The sequence below is a fragment of the Triturus cristatus genome, chromosome 7, assembly GCF_964204655.1.
Source record: "Triturus cristatus chromosome 7, aTriCri1.1, whole genome shotgun sequence".
NCBI classification, from domain to species: domain Eukaryota; kingdom Metazoa; phylum Chordata; class Amphibia; order Caudata; family Salamandridae; genus Triturus; species Triturus cristatus.
The window spans coordinates 358,658,422-358,665,586 of NC_140590.1; the positions used below are offsets into that span (position 1 = coordinate 358,658,422).

Sequence of the window (7,165 nt, forward strand, 5' to 3'; positions counted from 1 at the left end):
TAAAATTAACTGGGATAAGAGTGAAGCACTTCCCATATCCGATGGTACTACTAAATCAGCCATTCAGGAATTTCCCTTCCACTGGAAACCCTCACGACTAAAATACCTCGGTATCCTGGTAAATAAGGAAACGATTGGAATGGTTGCAGATAATCTCGGTCCTCTGATCACACAGATGCAGCAGGATTTTGACAAATGGAAAATATTAGGATTATCTATGTGGGGACGGGTTCAAGCTGTAAAGATGGTCAAACTTCCGCGTTTCCTCTATACTCGTGGTATGCTCCCCCTTCACATACTTTTATCCTCACAACGCCTTATAGATTCTAAAATTAAATCCTTTATCAGGGGCTCTCTTAAACCCCATTTAGCTATACAAAAACTGAAAGCACATCACTCTCATGGAGGTCTAAGCCTCCCATCCATTGAACACTACCATTTGGCATTACAATTATACCAAATCATATACAAGTTGCAAGATAATTCTCCTACACCACAATAAGTACATGTGCAACGTCATTTGCTATCCGCTGACTCTGGTCTCTCAGTTCTTTATACCACAGGTACCAGTCGCCAACACCCTCGCAATCCAATTTTGGCTTCAATGCGTAAAACATGGCAGAGAGCTCATCGCCTCTTAGGTTCTAACCCACGCATTCATATTAAAGCTCCAAAATGGAACAATACTGCCATACGTGTCAAGGGGAAAATTACCTTCTGTCCACAATGGAAACATGCAGGTATTTCTACTCCAGATCAACTTCTACATGCTGGTGAACTTAAACCCTTTGCCCAATTAGCTGCAGAATTTGGTCTTCCAGTGCACCAATTCGTGAATTATACTCAACTTCATCTCTGTCTTACCAAAGCTCTGGGTGCATGCCCATGGTCTATCCAAACTTCACCAATCTTATCCTATCTATATACTTGGGGAACTCATAAAGGGGTTATTTCTGGTTTATACAAAATATTCACATTTCATTTATTCTCTCAACCCTTATCATGTGCTCTTCGTCTCTAATGGCAAACACGCCTTTCACTTACATGTGATGATGAAAACTGGCTTGCTCTTCTGGAAACTTTAACCAGAGGAGTCAGAGAAGAGCGACAGAAATTTTACTTGTTCAAGATTTTACATGATTGGCATTGGTCTCCATCTAAACTGCATACAGATGGACTTATTCCACATTCTAATTGTTGAAAATGTGCATCTTCTGGTTGTGACATAGTCCACACCCTCTGTTCTTGCCCTATCATCTAGTCCTATTGGTCCTACATAGATCAGGTTTAACAGCATACTCTGCCTTTGGATTTACCGTTAACATCAGCCATCATTCTTCTGCATGATTTGCGAGCTCTACCACACCTTTCCAAACCACAATGCCATCTTTTATATATTGCTCTAACCGAAGTTAAAATATGCATACTACGGCGATGGAAATCCCCGACTCCACCCTCTCCGGAATGTTGGCTGGTGGCTATGATCCAAACTGCCTCTTATGAAAGAATTATCTACAATTTGCATGATCAGACACAATCATTTAATCAAATATGGGCTCCCTTTTTACAATTGAATAATCCTTCTGTGATAGACAATTCAGGTCGCTCCATAGGGGATTCCACTGTATCATAACTTGTTCTCTCTTCTTATTTTACTCGCGCTTCTGCTTTTCTTCTCTTCTTCCCTTTTCTCACCTTTACTATCATAGACTTGCATACCAACACTGAGAACATGAATTTATCCGCTCTCATCTCATTTCCTCCACTTTCTTCCTTTTTATCTTTGGTTAATTTCCCTATATAACTTTCTATATTATACGTTCTATTCTTTTATGTTTTATTACATTACCACATTTCCTTTATTATTCGTCTTTTTCTTCCTACCCACATTTTCTGTTTTTCTCCCACTTACTCGATTGCAATTTTATGCTTCACCTTGTATCACGTTCTTGATCTTTTTGGCTTTACATTTACTCTCTATTTCACCCTAAGTTACAAGAGTTTTTCTATCAATTAGCGTATTGTTTTATTCATAACTGAATTCCTTTATCCTTCTTACATCTTATTATAGTAGTATTTGTATTTTAATAAGATACGGTCTTCATTCTTATGAATTCATATATTTAATTCTTTATGCCTTAATTCCACTGTAATTTATGTTACCGTATTGCACATTTCTGTATTTTATTGCTTTTATTGTATTATATTTAATAAATGGTAATAAACAATTTCAACAAAAAAATTAATTAAAAAACAGCCAAAATCAGCTCTTATTATCACAATTTTATTCACAAATTCAGTTGTGTCTACCAGTGTTTCAAAACCAATAGCTTGCCTATTATCAAACCTCTTAGAAACCAAAATGACTCTAGTCTGAAAACTGCCATTTAAAAAAAAAACATTTAATGTAGACTTACTTGTTTTGCAATGTTAATGAATATTTACCGGTCTAGTCAGCACTGCCGAATGTCTAAATGTCTGAAAAACTCCAGAAAGGTGATCTTCAGCACTCAGACCTAGCACTGAGCAGGTTTTGTGAACATTAACTTTTGGTCGGAGCACAGCACTTATCAGGTGACTTTGTACCTTGCTCAGAAGGGTGCTGCAGGATCCACATATATGGAAGTCTGAAAAGGTTAATTTTTGACCTCCAGCAGTAGCAATTACATCTGGCAGTTTCACGTGACTACTAGCGGTTTTGAATCACTAGTTTCCTGCAGTGATTTAGACTCCAGTCCTACAAATGCAGTCCCATTATATGCAGCTGCAGTGTGGTGTACAACAATCTGCACAACTCGTGTCAACCCCTTTAAGTCTTCCTCAACCAGGATCACAACAGTAATGTTTCCACTGGACTCAGGGGTCTGCCTTTTTTCAGGGCCTCTTCAGCCTTGCTAGCCTTTATGTTTGGTCTTTTCTTTGTGTAGATGTCAATCAATCAATCAAACAAGCTTTATTTGATTCTTAGATAAAAAACCATAAAAGCATATAATTTTAAAAAACACATATACGATACAGAATTAAGATTGATATCAGGATAATCAACTAAACAAGATGTGATTAAAAGCAATGAATACACATTCCGACTGATTTACATTACACGATTTCACATACAGATACATTTCCTGAACTTAATTGTGCTTTTTAAAAATGGTGCAACAGATCTTGAGAAACATTCCTTTTCTAGTAGTTGCAACACTAAAAAGACTGGTCAGCATTGCCTCGATCCCCACAATTTTAAAATAGGTATAATCCACCTCCTCCTTTGTGTAATATAAAATTTACAAAATAAAACTACATGCAGTGATGATTGCAGAGACATTTAGTCGCGTGAACAGTTACTCAATGTTTTTGACCAATTGTTTATGGTGGGGAAGCTTACCAAATGATGGAAGATACCAAGTCTAAGGCGAGTCAGTACAAATCTATTGTGTCCACTCGGTATACTGAATAAATAAGGCTGGATACCCGGAGTACGTAGAATCAATTGATTGGATAGTACCGGTGGTCGAGATGCCTCATCGGCGAATTTGATTGCCGTCAAATGTGTCATACAAGGTTTTTTAAAAACCTTTCTGAAGATAGAACACATAAAAACAGGGTCGTCATAGTATTCCGGACATCCGAGATCAGTCATGAAGTCTTTAATGTATTTTAGATGTTATTGAAGCCTGTTCACAGTATGGCCTGATGGAAAAGTGTTATGTTCTGAATTCATAAAAACACTGCAGTGAATAGCTCCAGAGCCCGAAAGTGTTACATTTATTTTTATACTTGCTATAATGAAAGGACCCATGAACTTGAAATGCCCTTTTTTCAGCATTCCTGGTCTCCATATCATTACTCTGTAAACCACTTTCCACCTTATTTCTCGTACACCATTCTTAAAATCAAAACAAGCTTTATATTTGTTTTGATGCAAAGACCTTCACTGAAAGATGTACCACATTTTTGATGCATAACTTTACCGAAGCTGGATTAAGTTTACTGTGAGGATTCCAACCTCTTAATGAGGCAAATGGTGACACTAATGTCACACTATTAGGCGTGTTACGGTGCGCCCACCAAGTTTTCCTCAAATCCATTTTCAAAGAGGTTTTAGTGTGAAGTGCACATTGAGCGCAGCTCTTCACCATCCTGTTCATACTCTCAGCTAAACCATTTCACTGAGGTTAATGAAGAGCTCTCTTAAAATGCACAAGAGACAGTTAATTGAGAAACACACACATTTCTTAAGAGACAAATTATACCGCGTTATCATTGACAAGACACTTGGGTACTTCCCCCCAAGAGAACTTCATCTTCAGAAATTCAATTACAGTCTTAGTATTGAAAGTCACACCCTTGGTCACAACCCACTTAGAAGCGTAATACACTAACAGCATAACAGATTGTTCATCATGAGACTTTAACTTAAATGGCCCAGCAACATCTAGCCCAATTTGGTCCAGGGTTCGAATGGAATCTCACCTGGGGATAGAGAAGCAGTGTGTGCCTTTTTTCTATTGTCATTATTGGAACATTGCCAACAATCCTTTACTACCTATTCAACCTTGTGATCTATTCCCAGCCACCAATACCATTATAGTAACCTGATTTTAGTCTTATTCCTGCCGAAATGCCCTTCATGGGCCACATTGATAAATTTGCTTCTCAAGTCTCTTGGAGATACCACTTGATTTCATCAGAAAATCTTCTCTCCCACAATGCATAGTTCATACTTAACACTAAAGAAACCCCTCAAGGTGAGGGGAATATCCTTGCCCTCCCAAGAACAATTCACAATGAAAACTTTTATGTCCATCTAGTTTGAATCATTTGAATTGGCAGCCTTCATTGTCATCTAGTGCTGATTCCGAAACCCAGCTTACTTAAGTGTTTTTACACTCCTATCTCCACCCTGATCTATTGACAGACTTGATAAACTATCTACAATGCTGTTTTGAAACCCTGGCACATACTTAACAGCAAAGAAATTGGAATTAGACAACCCTTCCATCCACAGTCTAATCCTAGGAGATAATATCTCCATCTCTCAAAGCATACAAATTCGAGCAAGTGGGGAAGGATCTGGTTTGGCTGTAAAAGGTAACCCCCACAAGAAACATTTTAAGTGGAGAACTGCCCAATACGCAGCTAATACCTCTAACTCTATAACAGAATATCGCCCCTCCGCAACCTTCAGCGAGTGAGAGGTATAACCACCACTTTCAAACCACCATCACATACCTGAGCCAACAATGCACCCAGCAATCTGATACTGGCATCAGTCGATATAAACTTTTTTTGCAACCATCAAAATGACCAAGCATTGGCAACATCCTAATGCGGTCCTTGATGCTTCCAAAAGCTTGATCACATTCATCCGTCCATTTGAATTAGGATCCCTTCTTATGTTAGAGACTTAATGGCTGGGACAAACTAGTAAAATTGCAAATAAACTTAGAACAAAACTCGGCTAGTCCCAAAAAGGAATGCACTTTTTCAGGCATGGGAGCTACATCAATTCTATTGGCTAGATCAAGTTTCAGGATTATTCCTTCCCTTGATATGGTATGCCCTAAGCAGGTCACTGGTGTTGGACCTGACAGCCCTAGGGTGGTCTCCCCGTCTATTTTTGATCGTGCCTCATTTTTTCCACCCTCATTTTTATGTTGGACTAGGTCTCCGGGCGCCTTTTCATTGCCAATCAGTGTTAAGGTGCAGGTGCTCCCTTCTCCCAAGATGGCTGCCACAGGCCCCTGCTACTGCAGAGTGGTCTTTCATAGTAGCACCCTAGCTGCCAGGAGCTGGCTGGAACCCCACAACAATGTTGCGACTCCAGCCCTCCTTTTTTGTCCCATAGGTAGAGTGGGGAAGCTCCTGGAATGTGCTGGAACCTTCTAGAAGGGAGGTGTGGTTTTTCTTTTGCCGCCTTGGCCAGAGGTCACCTGACCTAGGGCTACTTAAGTGAGGGAGGGAACTTATTGAGTTAAGTTGGCCAGTGGGGTGAAGCAGAGCTGGAAGAATCCACCAGGAGTGTAGGCGGTAGGGCCTAGCCAGGGACTTATGCCTCTGAGAGTGACAGGATTTAGGTGCTGCCTCTTAAGTGAGTGAGGGACCCTGTGAAACCCACTGATCTTGCCTAGCAGTAGGAGGACCCAGAGAACCTCTGTCCAGCCTGACTAGGAAGGACCTAGTCGCCTTCTCCATCCCTACCCCCCTGTAACAGAACCCCTTTAAGGGCGCCAGATACATCTGCGCCAACAAGACTTCATCTAACGTCTGAGAACAGAAACTTATATGCCAAGCACTGAGACTGCGTGTCCAGATTGAACTCTAAACTTATATGCCAAGCACTGAGACTGCGTGTCCAGATTGAGCTCTAAAGCTTATATGCCAAGCGCTGAGACTGCGTGTCCAGACTGACCCCTGAAGCCGTATGCAAAGCAGATTGAAGAGCCACCGGGGAGCGACCAGGTATTAGCGCTGTGACCCCTGCGCTCCCTGACCTGGTCTGGGACCCCCGGCAGCGTGCTCCGCTGAGCGCGGAACCCCCATCCTTAACTTGAGCACCCCCCTGTGACGTGGAAGCCAGCGCGCTCACCGCCGCGGCCCGGAGGCCGGAAGAAGTGCCCTGCAGAGTCGCGAGGCCCGTGAGAAGCCCGGGGCCCCGCCGCTGCCGTCGCAGCTGTGTGAGAAGGTGCGCGAGGCCTGGGGCCGAGTTTCCCCATCGTCGCTGGAGCGGACGCCGTCTGACGCCGAGAACGAGGTAAGCCCGGAGGCTGGGATTGCCCCTGGTGCGCCCCCTACTGGTTGGGAGCCGCACCGCACCCTCAGCCCGGGTCCCCTCTCCGTGGGAATTCCCCCCTGTCATCGCGACGGAGAGACCCCGCCGAGGGATCCTCTCCTTGTGCCCCCATGACTGTATTGACGCGTGGTGCCCTACGAACTGCACCGGAGCCGAGAGACTCGCTCCTACAGTCCCGGGCACTCCCCGCTAAAAGCTCCGTGAGGCGCATTGACTGCCCTACCCCGTATTGAAGTACTCAGTGCCCGTAATTACGAGTATCGCTCTGTTGCTCCTGTGCCATATTGAAGTGCTAAATGTCAGTAATTACGAGTAGCGCTCTGTTATTCATGTGCCCTATTGAAGCGCTACGTGCTATTGATTACGAGTAGCGCT

General features: G+C 42.6%; 1 protein-coding gene across 1 annotated transcript in view; it reads right to left on the reverse strand.

The window, feature by feature from the left end:
* LOC146809667 (sulfotransferase 2B1-like) overlaps positions 1–2,437 on the reverse strand; it is a 654,164-nt gene extending 651,727 nt beyond the window's left edge. Inside the window, exon 1 of the mRNA XM_085616523.1 lies at positions 2,418–2,437. The gene's annotated coding sequence lies outside the window, so the exon portion shown is untranslated. The remainder of the gene's footprint in view (positions 1–2,417) is intronic.
* Positions 2,438–7,165: the final 4,728 nt, after the last annotated feature.